We start from the raw sequence: 24886 nt of genomic DNA, 5'->3' as shown, positions 1-24886 counted from the left end.
TCTGATAAAGAAGAGCCCATACCTGCAGCTGCCCGCAACTACAAAGAAACCCAAGAAGCCAGTTTGGCAGTGGGTGAGGAGAGACAGACTCCATTATTTGACCATACGGATACCAAAGGGAAGGCCGGTCGTCTGTTATCAGCCAAGTTCGGAACAACAGCTACTAAAGCCAGCAATCATGTCACCAAAAAATCAGCAGCTCTATCTAGTGAGTCGGACCATAAGCGAAAGGATGGGAAATCTGGATCATCACCTTCCACTAGGTTTCAGTCCAGAATCTTGAGCAACAGAAAACATGCACAGCTAACTGATACTCATGGCGACAAGGGTATTGATGAGGATGGCGTCATTCATCCATTTCCATTTGTCTCCAAGCGGCCATCACTAAATGTTGAGTCTGCAGCTGGTGTATGGGCGAATCAAGGTAGACAGCAGCATGGCGTGTCAGAAGATATAGCAAAACATGTGCGGGAGTTCATCTTGTTTGTTGGCTATCCGCGCAGCTGTCACAGTTTGGTTGCAGCTCAGCTAGACGCACACCCTCATATGGTTGTCTCGCACGAATACGATATGCTGAGCCACTGGGAAGGTCTGGAGAAATCAGAGCAGACCCGTATGACGGTGTTCAACACTCTCTTCAATGAGACATTCCAGCAGGCATACTATTCCCTGCGTGCCGCTGCACCCGGGAGTCGCTACTCAAAGACACGCAATGGCTATACGTACGGTGTGCCCCATCAGTGGCAAGGGAACTATAACAAGTCCATCACCATTATTGGTGACAAGCACGGTGGCCGCACAGCTAAGCTCATTAATGGTGTGCATAGAGCGAAAATCGATGGTGATGTATTTGAGCAGATCTCCAAAGCTCTTAACATTAAGCTTGTGTTTGTTCACGTGATACGGCACCCACTAGACAACGTAGCAACAATTTTGCTCCGGAACAGACGAGAGAGGAAAATCATCAACGGAACAGTCGTCGAGGCAAAGGAAGTTTTGGATGACCCGAGGAGGCTAGCTGGTGCCATCAAGACGTACACGGGAATGGTGGATGCTGTGGCTAAAGTCAAGGCACGCTACCGAACTGTGGATGTGCGCTGTGAGGATATGGTTGCTGATCCTGTTTCCACACTCAGAAAACTATGCGATGATCTGAAAATCCAATGTCCGTCTGATTACATTGAGGACTCAGCGAGTATAGTCAAGCCTGTCAGATCAAGAACTAGAAATCATGTGAAATGGACTCCCAAGTTGCTAAAGAATCTGATGAACTCCATTGCTCAATATGACTTCATCACAAAAAATTATGAAATTAAACTCTAGAGCTACCCGTACGCATAGCTGGTAGTACAGAGTTGCTGACATATGAATGATGTGTTTACAGTACAGTTGAGAGAGATCAAACGAAACAAGTCTATATTTCTGTTCTCTTTCAAAACGGTTCCTTTTTGAAAATCCTTTTTGAAAATCTCATCTTTCTCCTGGTTTGGAGCTCAATCTGCGGACAGCATGCTGAACTCTAACCCTTGGGAAGGGCTAGTCACTCATCACATAATAGGCATCGCGGATGGCCAATTGCTTGACACCCATACCATTGTCGCACTCATTGGCATCGCGGATGGCCAATTGCTTGACACCCATACCATTGTCGCACTCATTCCTGCAGCCGTGACTCCGTCAACAACCGCCGGCGAGTCAGGCCTGGTCTACCGGTCCACTACATCGATTTGTGCAAAGGAATCGAGCATCCTTGATTCGTCATAAAAGTTATAAAATGAATAGAAAGCATTTCAACCGAGACTCACCCCCTCCTCCAACTGGTCGTCATAATTATTAGTATAATTCATGTCCTTCTCTCAGCAACGAGTGACAACTGACAAAACTTCCATCAGTGTACGTGCCGAGAGGCGGGCTCACACCTCTTTATGACAACTTTTCCTTGTCTCACCCCAAGACGAAGCATACAGTAGCCATACTGGTCGAAATGTAGTGACCGTGCATATAAATTCCTGGCAACAGTACCATGATTCCACTCTTGATTCTTCTACTGAGAGGAACACAAATCAGCGCACATTAGGCTCCAGCGGATTATGCTTGCGAAATCATGGAATTATGCTTTCATGGATTCTCGCATTATGCTCGCAAAATCCTCAAAATTATGCTTTGGCATGCGGGGATACTTATTCACTTTGTTGTATTTATGGAGCCTCAAAGTTTGGAAAATTGTGCCTTTTTCGTACTTGCAAGTGGCCATAAGTACAACAAAATGTTACATGATTATCCCCCTACCAAGGTGTCCATGCATGCTAGAGATCAACATGGAAGAGAAAACATTACTTCTTCTATTCATAAGTTGGCTTCTTTTGTAAAAAAAATAGTTTCATTGCCAAATTAGTTTGAGTTACCTTTGAAAATGATCATGTTCAACTGTCTTCGTATAAATCGTCATACTTGTCTTACCGATGTCACCCTCACCCTTCAAATAATCAGCTCATCTCTCCCGTAGCTCCACCTCTCCTTCCATCATGACCGAATCGTGATCAACTGTACCTAAATAATAATTGTTTTTATTAGAGCACTATCCATAAGCCTGCAGTCATGGCTGCTAACATCCAGAGGTCATGACTACGTAACATGCATAATGTACATGATTGTACATTATGTACGCGGAGTTTTGCGGACTACCCGCCACCACTGGTCACTGTCTCGTCCGCCCCAGGATACCTGATGAAGGCTGATTCACTCGCATCTTCTGCTATATGTACTGTATCAGTGTGAGAAAGAACTTTGAAGAAGACGAGTTCGAGCATACAATAATGTATTGCGGTAGTTTCTACCCTGCTTTCCATTGAAAACACAACCTGCATGACCTCCGAACCCTTTACCATGCATGCCACCAGGGCTAGGGCAGCACTGATCAGGTGCATTGTACACGCATGTGTAGCCTACATACATGACCAGGTGCATGACACTGTGGTACAATCGTGTACAATGTAGTTTTGCTCCTACCTCTGAAAGGATGCCAAATTATGCTCCAAATTTTCAACCAAGAAAATTATGCCAATAGGCAATAATTACATGTAAGTTATGCCGGCATAATCCGCCGGTGCCTAGTTACCAGCAACAAGAACCAATGAAACAAAAAGGGAAAATAGCATCACAAAGCCTAAGAAAGGTGGTAACCATTACATCTAGGTGATACATTTAGCGAAGAATTATGCATAAGGGGAGCATAATAGCAACAAGGAGGACGAATTGTGCCGGAAGCATTCCTTGATTGTCGACTAACATAATTTATTATAGCTGGGCTCCCTCATTGGTGACCACGAGGATGCTGCGCGGAGAATGCAACTCGCCACAGCTGCCCTGCACCGGCTCTGGGCATTATGGATACGAGGTTCCATTGTAAACGAATCGCTGAGAGTACGGCTATACAAGGCATTCGTCTTACCGGTCCTGTGCTACAACAACGGGACTTGGGGCCTCACTGCCACCGCTATGCATAGAGTTGATGCGTTCCACAGACAACAACTGCGGAAAGTTATTGGCATACGGTACCCAGCTAAGATCAAGAATAACACCCTGTACAAGAGGACAAACTCAACACCACTTGGTATCTCGATCCTGGGAGCCCGCTGGCGTCTGTTTGGGCACGTGCTGCGGCTGGACCAGAGTGCACCGGCGAACCTGTCAATGTGCTCCTACTTCAAGCCATCCACTGAGCCTACCTGGAGGGGCAGGCCGCGCACAACTCTGCCGGTCGTGCTCAGACACGATCTCGAGCTGGTTGGGAGGACCCTCAAGACCTCGGCAGATCTTGAGGAGCTGAGGAGCATCGCCCAGAATCGCGGGGCGTGGACCTACCTCAGCGGCCGTATCCTGGAGAGATATGTTGCTGCTCACAGATGAACCCTGATAATGATCAGCAAGTTCAAATTCAACTCGGTTGAGCTGCTCGTTTGCTTGTTTTAATTGTATTCTATTTTCGTCACGCGTTTTATATCGCATATGTTTTATATCGCGATCAATATCCTGTTTGGCTGTTGTCGCTTCGGCTTATGCGAAAGCTATACATGCTGTGTATATTTACATTGCATTGATGCCAACGCGGAGAAGCTTCTAATAATAATAATAATAAGTGGAAAAATAAAGAAGGAATTCGTTCAGAGCAACTTTCTTGTCCATCATCAGTGTACCTGTGTGCGTTTTCAATTCTTTGATGTAGCACATGCATCTACGACATCCACACCAGTCTAGAAAAACATATCGAAAATACTTAGTAAGCCGAATCAAACGTGAACGTTTCCATTCTCTTCTCATCATGGGCTTTTTTCTTCTCTTTTTTTTACGAGAAACTACAGAGAATAAAGCGAAATCGCAAGTTGTCCTGAATAAAAAGGAGAAGGACAAAATGGTAATGGTACGAGTTAACTTATGAGGAACTTATGACCTCCGTGCCACGATACCTCCCACAAACCCTCGCCTCCCATCCCTCCCTGTGCTCATTCGTCAACTACGAAACCCTACCAGCGCCCGGGTCATACATTGTTGTTGTTGTTCATGACTGTTGAATTTTATTAAAAGCCGCAACACAAACAGGCGATGGCGCCTCCTTTTATACATGCGAGCGACATGACAAATAATACGGTAATAGTAATGGGGAGGGGAGGAGAAAAATCACAAGTGAAGAAGTCACCGAAGGTAACTGAATATGTTACAGATAGATCTGCGGGAAAAAGAACCCTGTTGAAAACCGAAAACACGGAGTGTAACTGACCGATTTGATGTCGAGAAGTTCATTTCCTATCATCCTTGCAGAGCATTAGGTACCAATAGGATAGGATTTGATCAGATAAAATCTTACACAAAATTAGAAAGGATTGACCAGTGGTGAACAGATAAAAGTGACCTACTTTGAATACTTCGACGCTTTCGAGAGAGCACAGAAATGGGCGTGACAAGGTTCACAGCGCATCATAGGTGGCGTCTTGTTACAGAGAATAGCACCAATGAACTGAATCGTACCTCTACCAGAAGGCCCGGGCCTTCGGAGATGATGGGCCCCAGTGGTCGAACAAGCACCTCTCCGGCTTCCATTGGTAACTTATTGAACCGCCACTTCGTCAGTGCTGGCGTGCAGGTTGACCCTGATTCTCCTATTCCCACTATTTCCTCTCTACCTCCACCAGCAACTACATTGCACTCCCTGATCATCACCTCCTCGACTGTTTACAAGTATATCGCAAGGCTGCCTCTGAACAAATCCCCCGGAGCCGATTGGATCACCAATGAGATTCTCAGGAAACTGAGGTACTCAATTACCCGCCTACTCTCCATTCTTTTTAACCTATCCCTCTCCTCTGCCACATTCCCGTCACGATGGAAGTCAGCCACTGCCATTCCAATGTACAAAAATAAAGGCGACAAGAACAACCCGTCTAATTACCGACCAATCTCCCTCCTGTCCTGTGTCTCCAAACTGCTAGAGAGGACAGTGTACGACCGCCTGGTATGACCATATCTCCCCTCTTCTTCACCCGTCTTTAATCTAGCTTCCGTCGTAAGGACAACACATCCCTGCGCATAATTCAAGACCTCTGCTCTCTAAAAGACCAGCGGCAGGTCTCCTACATCTGTTTCTTTGACCTCTCCAAGGCCTTTGACACCGTGTAGCACAAGGGCCTCATCGCCAAACTTCGATCGTGCTCACCGTGTCTCCGGCTCTCTACTCGCCTGGATAACTAGTTATCTCTCCTACCGAAATCAGCTCGTCACAGTGTATGGTCACTATGGAACTTTATCTGACCCCGAATCTGTGACGTCCGGAGTTCCCCAGGGCTCCATTATGCCCGGGTCGCCTGCTCTTCCTTAATGACCTCCCCTATGCAATTCCCAATATTTCTTTGTTTGCAGACGATACCACTGTCCTTGCTTCCTCCCCATCTATATCTCACATCACCCTGTACCCCAACGTTCAGACCTGCATCAACAACAGTGTCCACTGGATGAGCACTTGGTACCTCAAGCCAAATGTGACCAAAACGGAGCTCCTCCTTTTTCCCCATCCCACAGATCCAGTGCCCATCTTCCACTTTCCCGACGACCCCGGTCACCCTATTTCTGTAGCGCCCCATCATAAACACCTTGGCATTGTCATAGATTCCGCCCTCTCCTGGTATTTCCATGCTGACCATGTGTCCTCACGCGTATGCCGATCTGTCGGCATAATGACAAGTCACTTCTCCCATTTGCCCCACAATTGCCGGATTAATTTTTATAAATCATACATTCTCCCCTCTTCACGTCCCTGCTTGGTCTACCATTAACAAAACCCAAATCGCGAAATTAGAAGTTCTCCATCGCCGTATACTGCGCATAATATTTCGTACTGATCGTTACATCTCAAATCCAGACTTGTATGCTACTGCATCCACTACCACCTTGCAACGCTACCTTGATGCTTCCAAGTGCACCCTGGCTCATTTCATTTTTCTTGACCAGCATTAAGTCGGGTGGTGCCACCCGAAGCCTCGTTCGTCTCCCCCTAGCTAGGTCTACCCTATTCGTAAATTCCCCTTTCTTTTCCTCCTACTCCACGTGGCTCCAACTGCCTCCCAGTGTTACAAGGCAAGCTCCAGACATGCCCAAACTCCGTACCCTTGTCAGACAACACTTCAGTATCTTCCAGTAAACAAAATCACAGTCACCGCTTATTATTATTATTATTATTGTTTGTCTCTTTCCCTCAAACCAGTTAATATTATTATTATTATTATTATTATTATTATTATTATTATTATTTGAAACTCGGATGTTGAGCCATAAATAAATGTAAAAGAGAAAAGGACATATGGATACGAGTTAAGAGTAACTCTCCATCACTGTAACATGATACTATATACAGTCAGAAAGTGCAATAACTAGGCACAAAACTGACAGAGTACTGAGACATTCGACGTCCTGACACCTAACTTCAACACATCTCCGTAGCGCTAACCGACAGCCTTCCAACTTGGAAGGTTCAAGGTTGTGGAAAGACCAAAGAGGGGAAGGCAAGCGCAACGAAAACGAGCAAAAGCTACAGTCCCAACGGAACAAAGAATGTCGATTGTTACTGGACGATGACGAGACCAGTACGATATTTGACAAAGCGGTCTAACTACAATTCGAAGCAGCAAAGCAGCACACCACCCAACTTGGGTGGGTCATAAATATCAAAGATAAGTAAAGAAAGGGAAGCTTTGCGAAAACGAATTGTACAAGCCGAAAGCCAAACTCCTACAGTACTCCTCATGCATGACATTGTGATGTAGCTTTTGCTCGTTTTCGTTGCGCTTGCCTTCCCCTCTTTGGTCTTTCCACAACCTTGAACCTTCCAAGTTGGAAGGCTGTCGGTTAGCGCTACGGAGATGTGTTGAAGTTAGGTGTCAGGACGTCGAATGTCTCAGTACTCTGTCAGTTTTGTGCCTAGTTATTGCACTTTCTGACTGTATATAGTATCATGTTACAGTGATGGAGAGTTACTCTTAACTCGTATCCATATGTCCTTTTCTCTTTTACATTTATTTATGGCTCAACATCCGAGTTTCAAATTGCACACCTGATGAGCCGTCACGAACCATACGGCGAAACGTACGTCGTGTGAAACAACTTGTTTTGTAGTCAACTAGTCCATCACAATGTCATGCATGAGGAGTACTGTAGGAGTTTGGCTTTCGGCTTGTACAATTCGTTTTCGCAAAGCTTCCCTTTCTTTACTTATCTTTGATATTTATGACCCACCCAAGTTGGGTGGTGTGCTGCTTTGCTGCTTCGAATTGTAGTTAGACCGCTTTGTCAAATATCGTACTGGTCTCGTCATCGTCCAGTAACAATCGACATTCTTTGTTCCGTTGGGACTGTAGCTTTTGCTCGTTTTCGTTGCGCTTGCCTTCCCCTCTTTGGTCTTTCCACAACCTTGAACCTTCCAAGTTGGAAGGCTGTCGGTTAGCGCTACGGAGATGTGTTGAAGTTAGGTGTCAGGACGTCGAATGTCTCAGTACTCTGTCAGTTTTGTGCCTAGTTATTGCACTTTCTGACTGTATATAGTATCATGTTACAGTGATGGAGAGTTACTCTTAACTCGTATCCATATGTCCTTTTCTCTTTTACAATTATTATTATTATTATTATTATTATTATTATTATTCAAAGGATCAGTCGGGGAAGTGAACTGCCTGAAAAGAGAAAAAAAACGCCAGACCCACCAGGACTCGAACCTGGGACCCTGCTTGTCATGAGCAGTGCTCTAACCACTGAGCTATGGGACCAGGCTGAACCCAGAAGGCGCTGACAAGTTTTTCACTCCAAAGGCAGTTCACAACACGAGCATTGCTCATGACAAGCAGGGTCCCAGGTTCGAGTCCTGGTGGGTCTGGCGTTTTTTTCTCTTTTCAGGCAGTTCACTTCCCCGACTGATCCTTTGAATTTGAAGTTCTCCCAATCCTTTCCAAATTTAATCACTTTCTTTCACCTCTGGTAGTTTCCAGAAACTGACCGTGGTTGGTCCCCTGGGGGAGGGAAAAAGACCCAAGTGCCATCAGTATGTGTGGCACGTGTTGTGAACTGCCTTTGGAGTGAAAAACTTGTCAGCGCCTTCTGGGTTCAGCCTGGTCCCATAGCTCAGTGGTTAGAGCATTGCTCATGACAAGCAGGGTCCCAGGTTCGAGTCCTGGTGGGTCTGGCGTTTTTTCTCTTTTCAGGCAGTTCACTTCCCCGACTGATCCTTTGAATTTGAAGTTCTCCCAATCCTTTCCAAATTTAATCACTTTCTTTCACCTCTGGTAGTTTCCAGAAACTGACCGTGGTTGGTCCCCTGGGGGAGGGAAAAAGACCCAAGTGCCATCAGTATGTGTGGCACGTGTTGTGAACTGCCTTTGGAGTGAAAAACTTGTCAGCGCCTTCTGGGTTCAGCCTGGTCCCATAGCTCAGTGGTTAGAGCATTGCTCATGACAAGCAGGGTCCCAGGTTCGAGTCCTGGTGGGTCTGGCGTTTTTTTCTCTTTTCAGGCAGTTCACTTCCCCGACTGATCCTTTGAATTTGAAGTTCTCCCAATCCTTTCCAAATTATTATTATTATTATTATTATTATTATTATTATTTGTAAATAGGCGTCGAGGCGACAATAGTTTTAGAATTGCGATCAACAGAACGAGCTGAACCAACATTTCACAAAGGCTTTTATTGTATTCAAAAAACGAGTGGATACGAAGGCAGTGAAGAACATGGAAGAAAGAAAAAATGTGATATGGAAGAAATGATGAACAAAAAATCGTACTTCGAACTAGTTTTCGCACAACACTCCTCAGGAAGCTACGTTGTACTAATGAAAAACAATCCAGAAAGATACTAATAAAGAGAAATGGAGTGAGAAGAAACAACACCTATGAAAATGATAATCCTAGCACTAAGGTAATAACAGGAAAAACTGCGAAAGCACTTTAAAGCGAACTTGTAAGGACTACTAGTATACTGTGACACAAGATATGACACCATGGCCAACCAGAGCCAAACAGACAGAACAAGCTGCTACTAAAATAATTTCAAACGAATAATACTGTCCTTCTGGACACACAGATTAGGCTTATGAATACGTTGACAAACAGCTTCTAACACACTCAACTGCAACTTATAACCATGACGAGCACGGCACAAAACAGAAAAAGAAGAATCAGAATAAACCTTGCAGCAATCAGGACGAGATACAAGATGCTTATACACTGATGACTTCCTACTAGAAAACACACGCTCGCACCCACTCTTACTCACACAATCATTCTCGCTCTCACACTCACCGGACTCACTGGACTCACTGGCCGAATCCTCCTCAACGACGTCCCGCCTTGGAGCAATCAGCATTATTCGTTTGAAATAGTTTTAGTAGCAGCTTGTTCTGTCTGTTTGGCCCTGGTTGGCCATGGTGTCATATCTTGTGTCACAACAAGTTACAAGTTACAAGTTACAAGTTCGTTTTAAAAGTGCTTTCGCAGTTTTTCCTGTTATTACCTTAGTGCTAGGATTATCATTTTCATAGGTATTGTTTCTTCTCACTCCATTTCTCTTTATTAGTATCTTTCTGGATTGTTTTTCATTAGTACAACGTAGCTTCCTGAGGAGTGTGTGCGAAAACTAGTTCGAAGTACAAGTACGTTTTTTGTTCATCATTTCTTCCATATCACATTTTTTCTTTCTTCCATGTTCTTCACTGCCTTCGTATCCACTTGTTTTTTGAATACAATAACAGCCTTTGTGAAATGTCGGTTCAGCTCGTTCTGTTGATCGCAATGATAACTTACGACCAAATTTCCAGCTGTGGTTTGATGTACCTTTACCGCGCTCAGTGTGAATGGTGGTTCACTGAAACTAGTGGGTTGCTGATAGATTGATCCTCTGCAGATTTCGTCCGAAATAACGCCCATGCCCAAATATACGCCCGGTTTTTGACGCTCTGCAAAGTATACGCCCGGGGCTTATAACGGAATTTTACGGTATGGATTCAGTGGACCTGACTCTGAGACCAATCAGTTCTTGAAGTCTTTGGCCTCCCTTTTTGTAGAGCGCCATAATGATCTCAAATACCCCGTTGTCATGGGTATGCTGCGTACCCGATTATCATTCTGCCTTTTAATTCTTTGTTGCCATCTTCAATAGGTCCGTCAAATACAGTAGTAATAGGTTTTTCATTTGACCCGACGAGACTACACGACGCTTGTAGATCACAGCACGAACAGTTCACCAGCCACACTCCACGAAAGCAAGTAGTAGTACTCCTGACAAGTCTTGTTTCGTTCCATAGAGATAATAACGGGGAACTCATCAGAGGAGAAGCAGTTGTTGAATGAAGGGGTTTAGCTGAATAATGCTATTTTATAGAAAGATACTGGCGCACTGAGGTAGTGTAAACACTCAACTAACTCACATATGTGACATATCAACACAAAAGGAATAGTGCAGTATGGAGGTGTAACGTGTTCTGAACCCTACCAGACACAACTATCACAAGTGCTAAATCATTCACAATGAGAAGGAGAGGTACACAGGAATAGGTTGCGCTAGTTTACACGTCACAGATGGTACTGAGGTAGGTGAAAAGTAGACCCCAAGTGAAAACCAACAAATCATCACGGACGTCTAACGTCACATCTGAAGATTGCTAGCGGCACAAGACAAATACTTCACAAACCTCGATAATTGAAATTCAGCCAGCGGTATAGTGAAAGGAAGGCTGCTAGGTGTGACATAAAACTGTTGGCTGCTGAGGCGACGTATCCATCTTGATCTTGACTGCAGGGTTGGCGTCTAACGCTATAATCCGAGCAGCAGATCAAATCCTTCCTCTGGTCAATGGCAGATTTCCTGGTCCAGGAGAAGTCATAATTCTTTGTTGCCATCAAAGATGGCAACAAAGAATAGAGATGATATTTGCGGAGAACAATTTCAGTAGACATCATGCGGTCAAACCCAAAAACCTTCTTCATTGCTATGTGACTGACCGTCACGATCTTATTGAACAGGGTGGCGCTGAGACAGTGCAGATAAGCGTTACTGGCATAGTCGAGAGTCGATTGCACAATGGATAAATAGAACGTCCTCTTCGCTTCAGGTGTTAGGTTTTTAAGTTAGTGCATTGCACTTGACCTGAGCAGAATATCACGTGTCACTTCAATGTGGGATTAATATCTTACAATAGACAATATTTTCTTGGTACAATATCAGCAATCATCCAATATTTATCTGGCACAATAGTATTCTTAACTTAACTCAATTCAATGGTTTCCCGACTATATTGACATATTCATTGATGTAAATAGGCGTCGAGGCGACAATAGTTTTAGAATTGCGATCAACAGAACGAGCTGAACCGACATTTTCACAAAGGCTTTTATTGTATTCAAAAAACGAGTGGATACGAAGGCAGTGAAGAACATGGAAGAAAGAAAAAATGTGATATGGAAGAAATGATGAACAAAAAAATTGTACTTCGAACTAGTTTTCGCACAACACTCCTCACCAACGGAATACACAACAGGAACGTGAGACGAGGGATGGGAGGAGACGGGACCTGATTGCTCCGAGGCAGGACGTCGTTGAGGAGGATTCGGCCAGTGAGTCCAGTGATTCCGGTGAGTGTGAGAGCGAGAATGATTGTGTGAGTAAGAGTGGGTGCGAGCGTGTGTTTTCTAGTAGGAAGTCATCAGTGTATAAGCATCTTGTATCTCGTCCTGATTGCTGCAAGGTTTATTCTGATTCTTCTTTTTCTGTTTTGTGCCGTGCTCGTCATGGTTATAAGTTGCAGTTGAGTGTGTTAGAAGCTGTTTGTCAACGTATTCATAAGCCTAATCTGTGTGTCCAGAAGGACAGTATTATTCGTTTGAAATTGTTTTAGTAGCAGCTTGTTCTGTCTGTTTGGCTCTGGTTGGCCATGGTGTCATATCTTGTGTCACAGTATACTAGTAGTCCTTACAAGTTCGTTTTAAAGTGCTTTCGCAGTTTTTCCTGTTATTACCTTAGTGCTAGGATTATCATTTTCATAGGTGTTGTTTCTTCTCACTCCATTTCTCTTTATTAGTATCTTTCTGGATTGTTTTTCATTAGTACAACGTAGCTTCCTGAGGAGTGTTGTGCGAAAACTAGTTCGAAGTACGATTTTTTGTTCATCATTTCTTCCATATCACATTTTTTCTTTCTTCCATGTTCTTCACTGCCTTCGTATCCACTCGTTTTTTTGAATACAATAAAAGCCTTTGTGAAAATGTCGGTTCAGCTCGTTCTGTTGATCGCAATTCTAAAATATTCATTGATGATAATATATTCAGTTTTCTCTGGATTGCCCGTAAAAGAGGCCCTTCTCTATGATGATGATGATGATGATCGTGGTTGCTTTATTTCGCAAATCGAACAGGATTTTATTCCAAGGTAGCGAAGATCCATACTGCGGCATTGCAGGAACCAAAACACTTCTGACAGTATTTCAAGCCATCAGTTTTCCAACTCACGCAACGCAAAAAGACAAGGTTTTTTCTCGAGCACTTCAGAGCTTTCAGCAGCGACTTTGTAGCTGTGGCTTCTGTGACACCCTCCCAGTTCTCCTTGCAACTGATACTGCAACCGGTGACGGCGGTCAAGTCCGAGCGTTGAGTGACGCTTCGTCAGAACAGTCCTATCTTTGTTGACTGATATCATGGATAAGGACGGCATAGATGCATGAATGTACATGTACGTGCAAAGCATGCCAGACAATCCACACACCACACTCATGACTCCACCAGGCCACCTTCAAGCTATGTGAAAAGTTTGGTCCTGGAAAATCCTTTGTTCCTGTTATCATGGTGGTTATGTATTGTATGCAAGTCAACAAGAGCCTCCTGGAAATCCCGGGGGGGGGGGGGGGGTATTGAACCGCGATCGAGTACAGCATGACAATTATGTGCCAAGATCAAGAGGCGGGCTAGCTCACACCCTAGTAAGACAACGTCCCCATGTCTAACCCCAAGACGAAGTGAATACAGATTACAGTAGTAGCACGAATCATGAACCTGATCAGGAGCATGCCGGTGCCACAACGGGTGCAACCTGTTGTTAGTGTTTGCAAACAAGCTGACCGTGGCCGCGTGGACCACCAATGACACTGCTGGTACATGTACGGTCATAGTGCACCTACTAAATTGGACACTGGGCGCTATTCTTAGTGACTACATTGTAGCGCCAGGGACAGGATAGCTATTACTATTAGGTCCATGTACCCAGTTTCAAAAGCGGAAGCCTGATCATGTGCTGCACATATATGCGTAGATCTCCGTGCAGTTATTGAGGACCTGGTTCACTGGTTCGTGCTTGGTTTCGGCATGAAATAGACCACATATGCACATACTGACATAGTTCTACGTACACGAACGAAGTGTGCTTTACATCTTTTATCTGCATCATGTGCGACTATTCTTCAGTTTCCATTCTGTCAGAATGGTGCTTGCAGAACTTTGCAAAGGAAACCGCGGACTCAGTATGTCCGATACTATGTGCATGTCCAATGTATTGCACATAGTACCTGCTTTCTCCGACTCAGTGTCGATTCAGTGATGAATGGCGGCAGATCCCAGTAAATGTTTGACAAGAACTGTGCCTCACCGTCATGCCGTGCGGCCGATTACAGTTATCATGAGCTACCTGTATCGAAGCTAGTTACACTATGATACTTATTGGAAGTGTTTGGGTAGTAGTACAGTGCGTGGACGTCTTTAGTTCTACATGACGAGCGAGTTGTGCTAAACTATAGCTGCTCAGTGTGGTCGCGGGCTAGCACAATAGAACATCAGATGAGGCTAGGAAGTACCAGTCGAAGCGTTGCTGGGTGTGTGGTAGTAGCAATTGCGCTGGTTGCCCTCATCCATGTGGCCACCCGTCCGCATCTCACCATACCCAAGCTGGGCGATGGCCTGGGGCGTTACATCCGGACCGGTCGTCGCAGCAAGAGTAAGGCAAGTCAAGACAGAGGAGGTCAAACCACGGGAATGACTGTTAGGGGGCATTTTGGTGACATTGATACAGAACAGCCAGGCTTCGAAACCAGTGGAAAACTGAATTGGAAGACAGAGAATGGAGCGGTTCAATCACACACACACAGTGCCCAGAAAAAGACCAGGGGGAAAAGGAGCGGCCGTGTTCAGCTCATCAAATCAGACACAAAAGATATTGAGGCAAGCAGTCGAACATCCAAATCCCCAGGTCAACCTGGTGATACGGGCCCTGTACGCCGTAAGAAGAAATCTGCATCTACACCTCCCACTGGATTTCAGCCCAGGATCCTGAGCACCAGGAAACATGCTTATCTAACTGATAGCCCTAGCCATATGAGTGTTGATGAGGACGGGGTCCGTCACCCATTTCCATTTGTCTCCAAGCGGCCACCACTAAATGTTGAGTCTGCAGCTGGGGTATGGGCGAATCAAGGTAGACAGCAGCATGGCGTGTCAGAAGATATAGCAAAACACGTGCGGGAGTTCATCTTGTTTGTTGGCTATCCGCGCAGCTGTCACAGTTTGGTTGCAGCTCAGCTAGACGCACACCCTCATATGGTTGTCTCACATGAATACGATATGCTGAGCCACTGGGAAGGTCTGGAAAAATCAGAGCAGACCCGTATGACGGTGTTCAACACTCTCTTCAATGAGACATTCCAGCAGGCATACTATTCCCTGCGTGCTGCTGCACCCGGGAGTCGCTACTCAAAGACACGCAATGGCTATACGTACGGTGTACCCCATCAGTGGCAAGGGAACTATAACAAGTCCATCACCATTATTGGTGACAAGCATGGTGGCCGCACAGCTAAGCTCATTAATGGTGTGCATAGAGCGAAAATCGATGGTGATGTATTTGAGCAGATCTCCAAAGCTCTTAACCCTTTACTGTCCGATTAAAATGTATACAAGCCCACGCAACCACAAAATCTGAAACTAAAATTAGACGTAACTTTGGTTTGAATTTGACGATTTCCACGATCTTGGGCATCCTGGAAAGGTCTTGACGAGACGAACGCAATGAGCCCACACTCGGCGCCACAGGATGCACTGGTCCAGCGCTGCAAGCCAGGGAACGCGCAAAAGCGCTGAGCTCACGCTCGAGATCGATCTCAATCCACCATGTCACCCCTGTTGCTCGTATCGAGCTCAAATATTTTCGTAGAGACTCCCGGGAACCTACTTTTGAATTTGAATCGGTGTAGCCTTGCCAACAGGTGACGTAAACAGGGAAAATCCCAGCCGTCGACATGCGCGTCGCGCTCTGAACGCACATTTCCCGGGACCAGAATTACGAGTGCGATAACTCCGCAACCGCTCTTCGTATCGCTTCGGGAATTGTTCGAGGCGACAGCTGAGACTTTTCTCTTCGACCTACATATTTCGATCTCTCCAAAAGACCTAGATTTGAGCAAGTTACGATAATTTCAAAATGCCTACCCCATCGATCCCATTGGATCGATGCTTGTATGTACGGACAGTAAAGGGTTAACATTAAGCTTGTGTTTGTTCACGTGATACGGCACCCACTAGACAACGTAGCAACAATTTTGCTCCGGAACAGACGAGAGAGGAAAATCATCAATGGAACAGTCGTCGAGGCAAAGGAAGTTTTGGATGACCCGAGGAGGCTAGCTGGTGCCATCAAGACGTACACGGGAATGGTGGATGCTGTGGCTAAAGTCAAGGCACGCTACCGAACTGTGGATGTGTGCTGTGAGGATATGGTTGCTGATCCTGTTTCCACACTCAGAAAACTATGCGATGATCTGAAAATCCAATGTCCGTCTGATTACATTGAGGACTCAGCGAGTATAGTCAAGCCTGTCAGATCAAGAACTAGAAATCATGTGAAATGGACTCCCAAGTTGCTAAAGAATCTGATGAACTCCATTGCTCAATATGACTTCATCACAAAAAATTATGAAATTAAACTCTAGAGCTTAGAGCTATCCGTACGCATAGCTGGTAGTACAGAGTTGCTGACATATGAATTATGTGTTTACAGTACAGTTGAGAGAGATCAAACGAAACAAGTCTATATTTCTGTTCTCTTTCGAAAACGTTTCCTTTTTGAAAATCTCATCTTTCTCCTGGTTTGGAGCTCAATCTGCGGACAGCATGCTGAACTCTAACCCTTGGGAAGGGCTAGTCACTCATCACATAATAGGCATGATGGCCAATTGCTTGACACCCATACCATTGTCGCACTCATTCCTGCAGCCATGACTCCATCAACAACCGCCGGCGAGTCAAGCCTGGTCTACCGGTCCACTACATCGATTTGTGCAAAGGAATCGAGCATCCTTGATTCGTCATAATAATAATAACAATGAATAGAAAGCAATTCAACCGAGACCCCCCCCCCCCCCCCTCCAACTGGTCGTTATAAAATTAGTACTTCAAGTATTGTTGCATGTGCTACACATGAGTTGTATGTGTTGCTTGTAATTATCATGCACAGTCATCTAGTGCCTTACTATGCCATCGCATGACACTCCATCCATGTACGGCTTACCTGCACATGACACGCGTTCATGATCAACCAACCTATGTGGTCTAGCTTGTCATCGTATTGTACACATCCGGTTCTGGATCCTTCTATCTTCTTCTACTGCTTCTAGCACCTTCCGTCCAGTTCTGATAATCTGGAGTGATTTGCCTTTCTTTGTTCTTGTTGTTTATGTTCCCAAGAAGTGAAGTCAAAATAGAATGCTCTCGCATGTTGGGTGTGTGTGCTCGAGATAAGTAACAAAGTTCAAGGATCGAACTTTACATTACTACTTACTACAAGTGTACTTCTGTAGGCGTGGGTTCGAATCCCACTTCTGACACCATGTAAAGTTCGATCCTTGAACTTTGTTACTTATCTCGAGCACACACACCCAACATGCGAGAGCATTCTATTTTGACTTCACTCCTTGGGAACATAAACAACAAGAACAAAGAAATGCAAATCACTCCAGATTATCAGAACTGGACGGAAGGTGCTAGAAGCAGTAGAAGAAGATAGAAGGATCCAGAACCGGATGTGTACAATACGATGACAAGCTAGACCACATAGGTTGGTTGATCATGAACGCGTGTCATGTGCAGGTAAGCCGTACATGGATGGAGTGTCATGCGATGGCATAGTAACTTTAGTAAGGCACTAGATGACTGTGCATGATAATTACAAGCAACACATACAACTCATGTGCACATGCAACAAGTATAATTCATGTATTTCACTCAGCAACGATTGACAACTGACAAAACCTCCATGTACGTGCCAAGAGGCGGGCTCACACCTCTTTATGGCAACTTTCCCTTGTCTCACCCCCAAGACGAAGTATACAGTAGCCATACTGGTCGAAATGTAGCCACTGTGCATGTATATTCCTGGCAATAGTACCATGATTTTACTCTTGATTCTTCTACTGAGAGGAACACAAATCAGCGCCTGCAGCGCACACGCGACACTATTTGTGCCAAATCCCTAAAATTTGATCATTGCCTAATCAGGGACAGGAAACTACAAGTCTCAAGCTATTCATCGCCATCATCATCAATAAGGACTCCGAAATTCATGAACCAGTTTTCGCGCATTCTCTTGAAATGAGCTACAAGCAACAAGAACCAATGAAACAAAATGTTTAAAAATAGCATCACAGAGGTCATTACAACCATTACACCATTACACTAGGTGATACATTTAGCGAGGGATTATGCATAAGGGGAGCACAAGAGGGACTAAAACAAACACTAACGGGACGCTACTAGCACTCAAAGCTTTAGTTGGGAAAACCACAAATTGTGATACAGAATTCCAAAACCAAGCGAAATAAAACAATTACCAAATCCAGTATTAAAGAACCGATAAAATTGTACCATATACTCAGATGGAGAGCCGAGGATAAATTTATAGTATGTCGTGCAATGTTATCGCATGAGCTGATTGTTTAGTAACTGCATAGTGGTGTTGGTGGACATTATAGCGTAACTTGTAGTTTCTCGGTCCTTTTTTCTTTCCATGCCAATCAGCTATTATTATTTAGTACAGAAGTAAAAGTCACGTGCCAACCCACAACAAGATGCAGCCAAGAAAACACGTATCAAATCACTTCAGCAGCAAGAAAGATATCGAGGCTCTCAGATGGGACATAACAATCGAATATTGCAGATCTGGATGCTTGTCCACAATAAATTCCGACTATTAAAGTTTCTCAGGGCACGCCAGCATTCCTGTCCACACATGCCATTGGTGGCAAAAGCCAAAGGTGGGAAAGCTCCCAGCACGTTAACAACTCTCTCAAGATGAGCACGCTTTTTCTGCTTTTCATTCCTGGACAACTGGGCAAGAACCTCCCCTCTCGATAGCAAGGGCGCCGAGGGATGAGTGACCCCTCAGTGCGTCTTGTTGCCGAGACTAGAAGCCCCTTGCACAGATGTGGAAACGAGCATCTTGGCCACGATTGACAGTGGCACCAGGCGAAGTTTCACCGTCCAACGAGAGCGAAGTGGGCTCCACCCGCACGTGTCTGGAATGACGGCATCCATAGCATCCACAATCACTTGAATCAGGTCCCGGAGAGCATTGTGGCGGAGGGTAGGATAACCACCCTGTTGACCCTTGGGGTACACCTCTTGTAGGTGTGTACTGTTCACCTTCCTGATGCTTCGTGACTACTCGTTGGCGACGGTCACATAGGAAACTAGCTATCCATTGCAGTGCAGTACCACCGACACCAATAGAGAAGAGTTCTTGAAGACGGGAGGCGTGATTGACTGTATCAAATGCTTTGCTGAGAGAAAAGCAGCGACTACAAATTGGCCCTTGTCTAGACATGCTTGCCAGTCGTTTGTTGTCGTGGCTAAAAGATCTTCGCAGGAATGCTGCTTGCGGTAGGCGAACTGTTCATTCGGCAACGCATTCGGAAATGATTCACCTAAGGTCCTTGTATGTGCGACATGATTTGCTCATACGCGCACCTCTCCAGCAGCTTGGAAGCGATCGGGAGGAGGGAAATGGGTCGATAATTACTACTGACACCAAGGAGTCTACAATTACAAGCATCTTCGCCGTAGATCTAGGGCTGCAACGAATATTCTTTTTCACAAACGAACGAATACTCACCCATAACGAACGAATAACGAATATTTTCTCAAAGTGCTGAACTACTTACTTTCTAGGGGTGAAACAAATATATCAAGTATTTAGATAGGAATGATTTTTTCTATACGGATCGAATATTCTATACGCGTAGTATACCGAAAGAATCTTTAAAAAAAAAAGAGTTTGTCTAGTCCCCGCTAGCGCGCTAGTCGCCGTGCAGCATGAAATCAGGAGACCTTTTAGAGGGTTTGGAAACGTGCCTCTAATCACGCGTACAGCAGACAATGTTCTTTTAACAATTAACTCCCAGTATCGAGTCAGCGAGAATCGGTATATTGCTCACAGGAAATGGCAAGGAGATAGTCCAACGAAGGAAGAATTCTACGTGCAGAGACAAACCACAAACTACTGCCAGAAGTCCAGAAGTGGAAAAAACAAGAAGAAGAAAGCCTGAGCCGACTTTCAATGCCCGAGCTAGATCCTCGTAAAGGATACTTGGTGGAACAACAACAAAACACATGTATACAAATATGGTAGAGTACATAAGCATGTAGCAGAGTTCGCAGGAAGTGGTACATCTGCGCAACGTTCCGAGGGTCATGCGTAGCATGGTACTCTACGTAGCCGACAATGGCAACATGATAAAGGCTACATCCTGTAAACAAAATGTTGCCGCGCAGAAGCTTGAGAAATGTACAAAATTACGAAATCGCGGAACGAAAGATAAATCGCAAGAAATCCGTGCAGGCACTACAACCTTGCCTTGATAATGCTTCCAGGCGGTTAGATGATCAGGCAAGAGAAGTAGATTAGTTGAGCAGCTCCGTGATGGATCCCAGATGTTTCAGGCCGTATTAAAGACTCATAAAGAGACAAACTGCGGCTAAGCCAGTGGTGGAGGACAAAGACGGTCGTATCATAGGTCATAATAGTCTTTATTTCAGGATTACCAGCAGGGACGCAGCAGCTGCTGTGGGAACTGCTGATCATCATCAGGTAGACCTTGTGGCTGGTTTGTATTTCTGCTGCTCTGGGCTGGGGAGGAGGCTTGCTCTGTTGCTGACTGCTTTCCCTGGCTGCCTGATTGTTGGTCCTGACTATTCTACAGTTTTATCCTTCGGTTTGATCAATGGCGGAGGTTTGGAACGTGTGAGGCTTGGAACGCATCCTCACTGGCGAGACCCTACGCAGTAGCAGGGCGCTGTGTGCTCCGTGCGGGAAACCCCACCTTAGGGTGCGAGGCTGTTCTCACCTGTTTTGCTGGCTACAGGCCTGCCCGTCTCAACGTTGCTGTCGGTCTTCGCGTCTTCATGTCCTGCTGACCTCGCGATTCCCTGTGACAACTCCATTGGTGACAATGCCCTGCTGCCAGTGTCAGATAACAGGCAAATGTGCAAGATGCTCGTGCAAGAGCTCCGGAAAGCCGTGTGTGGATTGTTATCCCGGCCGCAACGAACCACCAACCTGTCGGAATAGCGAGCAAATCACGGCTATGACCGTGGGGTCGCATATCGCGGTGCATGGTGTGGCTCCCGTGTCACAGGTCGTCGGGCAGGATGTGGCTCGATCGGGTGTGACTGTGGGTGCTGACCAGAGCGTTGATTGGCATAATCAGCCTCCAGCCTGGTTGAGGAGAACATACCCAGCAAGTGATAATTCCGAGACACTAAGACCTCGCGCCAGGCACTTGTCATTCATTAGGATTTTGGCAAATTCTATCCTTCGCTTTCATATAACTGGGCCAGGAACCCGTTTGAACTTGCGAAGTAAAATAAAATCAATCAATCATTGTCATCAGCAGCAGCGCCGACGTCGTCGTCAGCAGGTGAGGATGTACCATCTCTTTTGCCCACAGCACCTCGTGCAGGTCATCCTACCAGTGTCGTTTCGCAACCCTCTGGATGTGCTGCACGTCCCAGTGGTCGCTGCATCAAGTGTACCGAGTGCCAATCGCGGCGTTGACCCCACAGCTAATGGGCACAGTCAGCCTCCCTCTTGGACCAGACGGACATATCCCCGCACACATCCCCGCAGTGATGGCGACCACTCAGCGCCTGACCCGGGACCTCCTGCGAGATTATCGCCCTCGACTCGTGCTGTGCCTGTGTTAGCTGAGGCATCGTCAGTGAGCCTGATTGACATGGAGATGGTGAGTGGCGACGGACCAGCATCATCAAGCCAAGACATTCCACCATTGTTGGCCACGGCACCTCCCATCGCGTTGCTGGGGGTCGAGGGCTTGGGCGCTTCTCAACGGGACGGGTCTCTTGGTGGGGGACGCCCAGTGTCTTCGGCACAGGCGCCTGGCATCCCAACAGCCGGCCTGATGGAACCCAGTACTCCGCTGGCCCAGGAGATATACGACGAGGTGGTTCACTGGAGGAAGTCATTCTTCAAGATACCATGTGGTTCTGTTGGGAAGGAGCTTGTTAATGAGCTCTCTTCCTACATCAACAAGTATGTTCAGTCTGGCGGAGACGACACCGATGCGCTATTCTACTTTTCCATCCTGCCGGTTCTCACGTTGCAGCGGACGGGAGCTAAATGTACAGACAAGGAAAACAGCGGTCATCTACAGAGGCGGATGCGGCTTTGGAAAAGTAACGACATTCAGTCTTTACTGGAGGAAGGTCGCTCTCTTCAGCGCAGCACAGGGGGTCGGGCCTCGGGCGACAGGAAGCGCGGACAGGACGATGCGGCTCGACGTTTCGCCGACTGTATGACTGCTGGCAGGGTGAATGAGGCGTTGAAAAGTCTGCAGCCCGAATCCACAGCCGGCGCATTGAAGCTTGAGGACGTGGTGACGTCTTCTGATGGCTCTCGGGCAACCGTGCGCCAGCTGTTGCGGGAGAAGCACCCTGCAGCGCAGGCTGCCTCCCCGGAGGTGCTCTTGCAGGGTGCCCGGGAGAACGTCCACCCAATCCGATTCGACTCGCTCACGTCCTCACTATTGCGAGACACGGCGCTGCATTGCGAGGGCTCGGCTGGACCGTCTGGTCTTGATTCGGCTTGTTGGCGAAGGATGTGCTCTTCATTTAAAGGCGCATCGACAAATATGTGCAATGCATTGTCTGGACTCGCGCACCTCCTTGCGAGTTCCAACGTTGCACCCTCTGGCCTGGTACCCTTTCTCGCGTGTCGACTTGTGGCTCTGGACAAGAAGCCTGGTGTGCGCCCAATCGGTGTTGGGGAAGTCCTGCGCCGCATCATTACCAGAGCGATATTGAAAGTTGTTAACCAAGATGTTCAAGAAGCGTGCGGTTTCATACAGAAATGCTCGGGTCTTCCTGCGGGCATCGAAGCTGCTGTTCATGCCATGCAACGCCTTTATGATGATGAGTCTTGCGAGGCTGTTCTTTTGGTAGACGCACGTAATGCCTTCAACTGCTTGAACAGACAAGCAGCTTTGCACAATGTACAATACCTGTGTCCACCTATTGCGACAATACTGAAAAATTCGTATAACACCCCGGCTCGACTCTTTGTTGCAGGTGGTGGTGAGATTTCGTCCGACGAGGGCACTACGCAAGGTGACCCGTTGTCCATGGTCTTCTACGCTTTAGCGACGCTCCCTCTAGTCCAGGCACTGCAGGTTGAGCATCCTACCGTACGGCAAACGTGGTATGCGGATGATTCTGGTGCGGGTGGGCAGTTGACTCGTCTCCGTGGATGGTGGGACAGCGTTGAGGAACAAGGCAAGCTGTACGGATACAACACCAACCCGGAGAAAACGCTTCTTCTCGTGAAGCCCGAGCAGGAGGAGGAAGCCTACAATATGTTTGCTGGTACTGGCATACGTATCGTGACCGGCGCCACGAAATACCTAGGCTCCTACATTGGCGAGTCTGATGCTGTTGCCGAGCATGTGCGGCGGCGAGTAGGCGAGTGGATTGCGGAACTAAAGGCACTATCGGATGTTGCGCGCACGGAGCCGCATGCAGCCTATGCTGCCCTGACACATGGTCTTCGCGGCCGGTGAACCTACCTCCTCAGAACAGTACCTTTTCCAGCCGATTGCCTCTCTCGGATGGATGACATGATGCGCACGGTATTGATACCTGCGGTAACTGGCAGGGAGGCATTTTCGGACAACGAATGGGCTGTTCTTCAGCTTCCCACACGCCTGGGTGGCTTTGCCGTGCCATCCCTGTCTCAAATGGCTAATGGGGCTCTGGAGACGTCGAGGAAAATCACATCAGATCAAACGCTGGAGATACTCGACCAGAATGACCGGTCCAGGCCCTCGATATCGATAGAGCATGCAATTCATTCAGCCCAGCGAGCCAAGTCAGCAGCTCTGGCGGAACGGCTAAAACATGACGAACAGCGGTATATGAGCGCCAAGGAAACACTTACTCCGCTTGCCGCTCGCCAGTTGGAACACCTTTCGGCCAAGGGTGTATCGAGCTGGCTCCACACCCTTCCGCTTCGTGAGCACGGCTTCAGTCTGTCCAAGTGCGACTTCCGCGATGCCATTGCGCTGAGGTACGGATGGCCTCTGAGGGATGTTCCGGAGAAATGCGTGTGTGGCCAGGATTTCACTGCGGCTCATGCGATGTGCTGCCCAACCGGGGGCTTCCCTACCATTAGACATAATGAGGTACGAGACATGATAGCGGACTTAGTCACGGAGGTGTGCCCTGACGTTTCTGTGGAGCCATTGCTCGCGCCGCTGGAGGGCGAAGTCTTCAGAGCTGCCAGCACCAACACGGCACATGATGCCCGATCTGACGTCCGCATACGTGGGTTTTGGACAAGGGCACAGAACACTTTCCTTGACATTCGAGTCTTTCATCCTGACGCCGCCTCGTACGCAAAGAAGCCCATCGCTGACCTCCTTCTCCAGCACGAGAGGCAGAAGAAGCTGCAGTACAACGAAAGGATTGTCAATGCTGACCATGGTAACTTTACCCCGCTTGTCTTCACCACGGCTGGCAGTGCATCCCCAGAATGCTTGCGGTTTTTGAAGCGATTATGCGCTATGCTGGCACAGCATGATGGCAAGCCCTATGAGGCTATGGCGAGGTTATGGCCTATGTCAGATGCCGTCTGTCGTTTGCACTCCTCCGAGCTGCAGTTATGTGCATCAGAGGGGCTCGCTCTGCATACCATCGACCGGTAAATGCATTGCCCCCACTAGCCATGGCTGAGGGACAGATGTAACAGTGGTGTGTATAACCTCGCTAATGGCAGTGTCCTCAATGCTAATGGACGCGTCATGTTTTTGTTTATAATTT

The sequence above is a fragment of the Sycon ciliatum genome, chromosome 1 (genome assembly GCF_964019385.1).
Source record: "Sycon ciliatum chromosome 1, ocSycCili1.1, whole genome shotgun sequence".
Classification (NCBI taxonomy): domain Eukaryota; kingdom Metazoa; phylum Porifera; class Calcarea; order Leucosolenida; family Sycettidae; genus Sycon; species Sycon ciliatum.
This window is presented reverse-complemented; position numbering follows the sequence as displayed.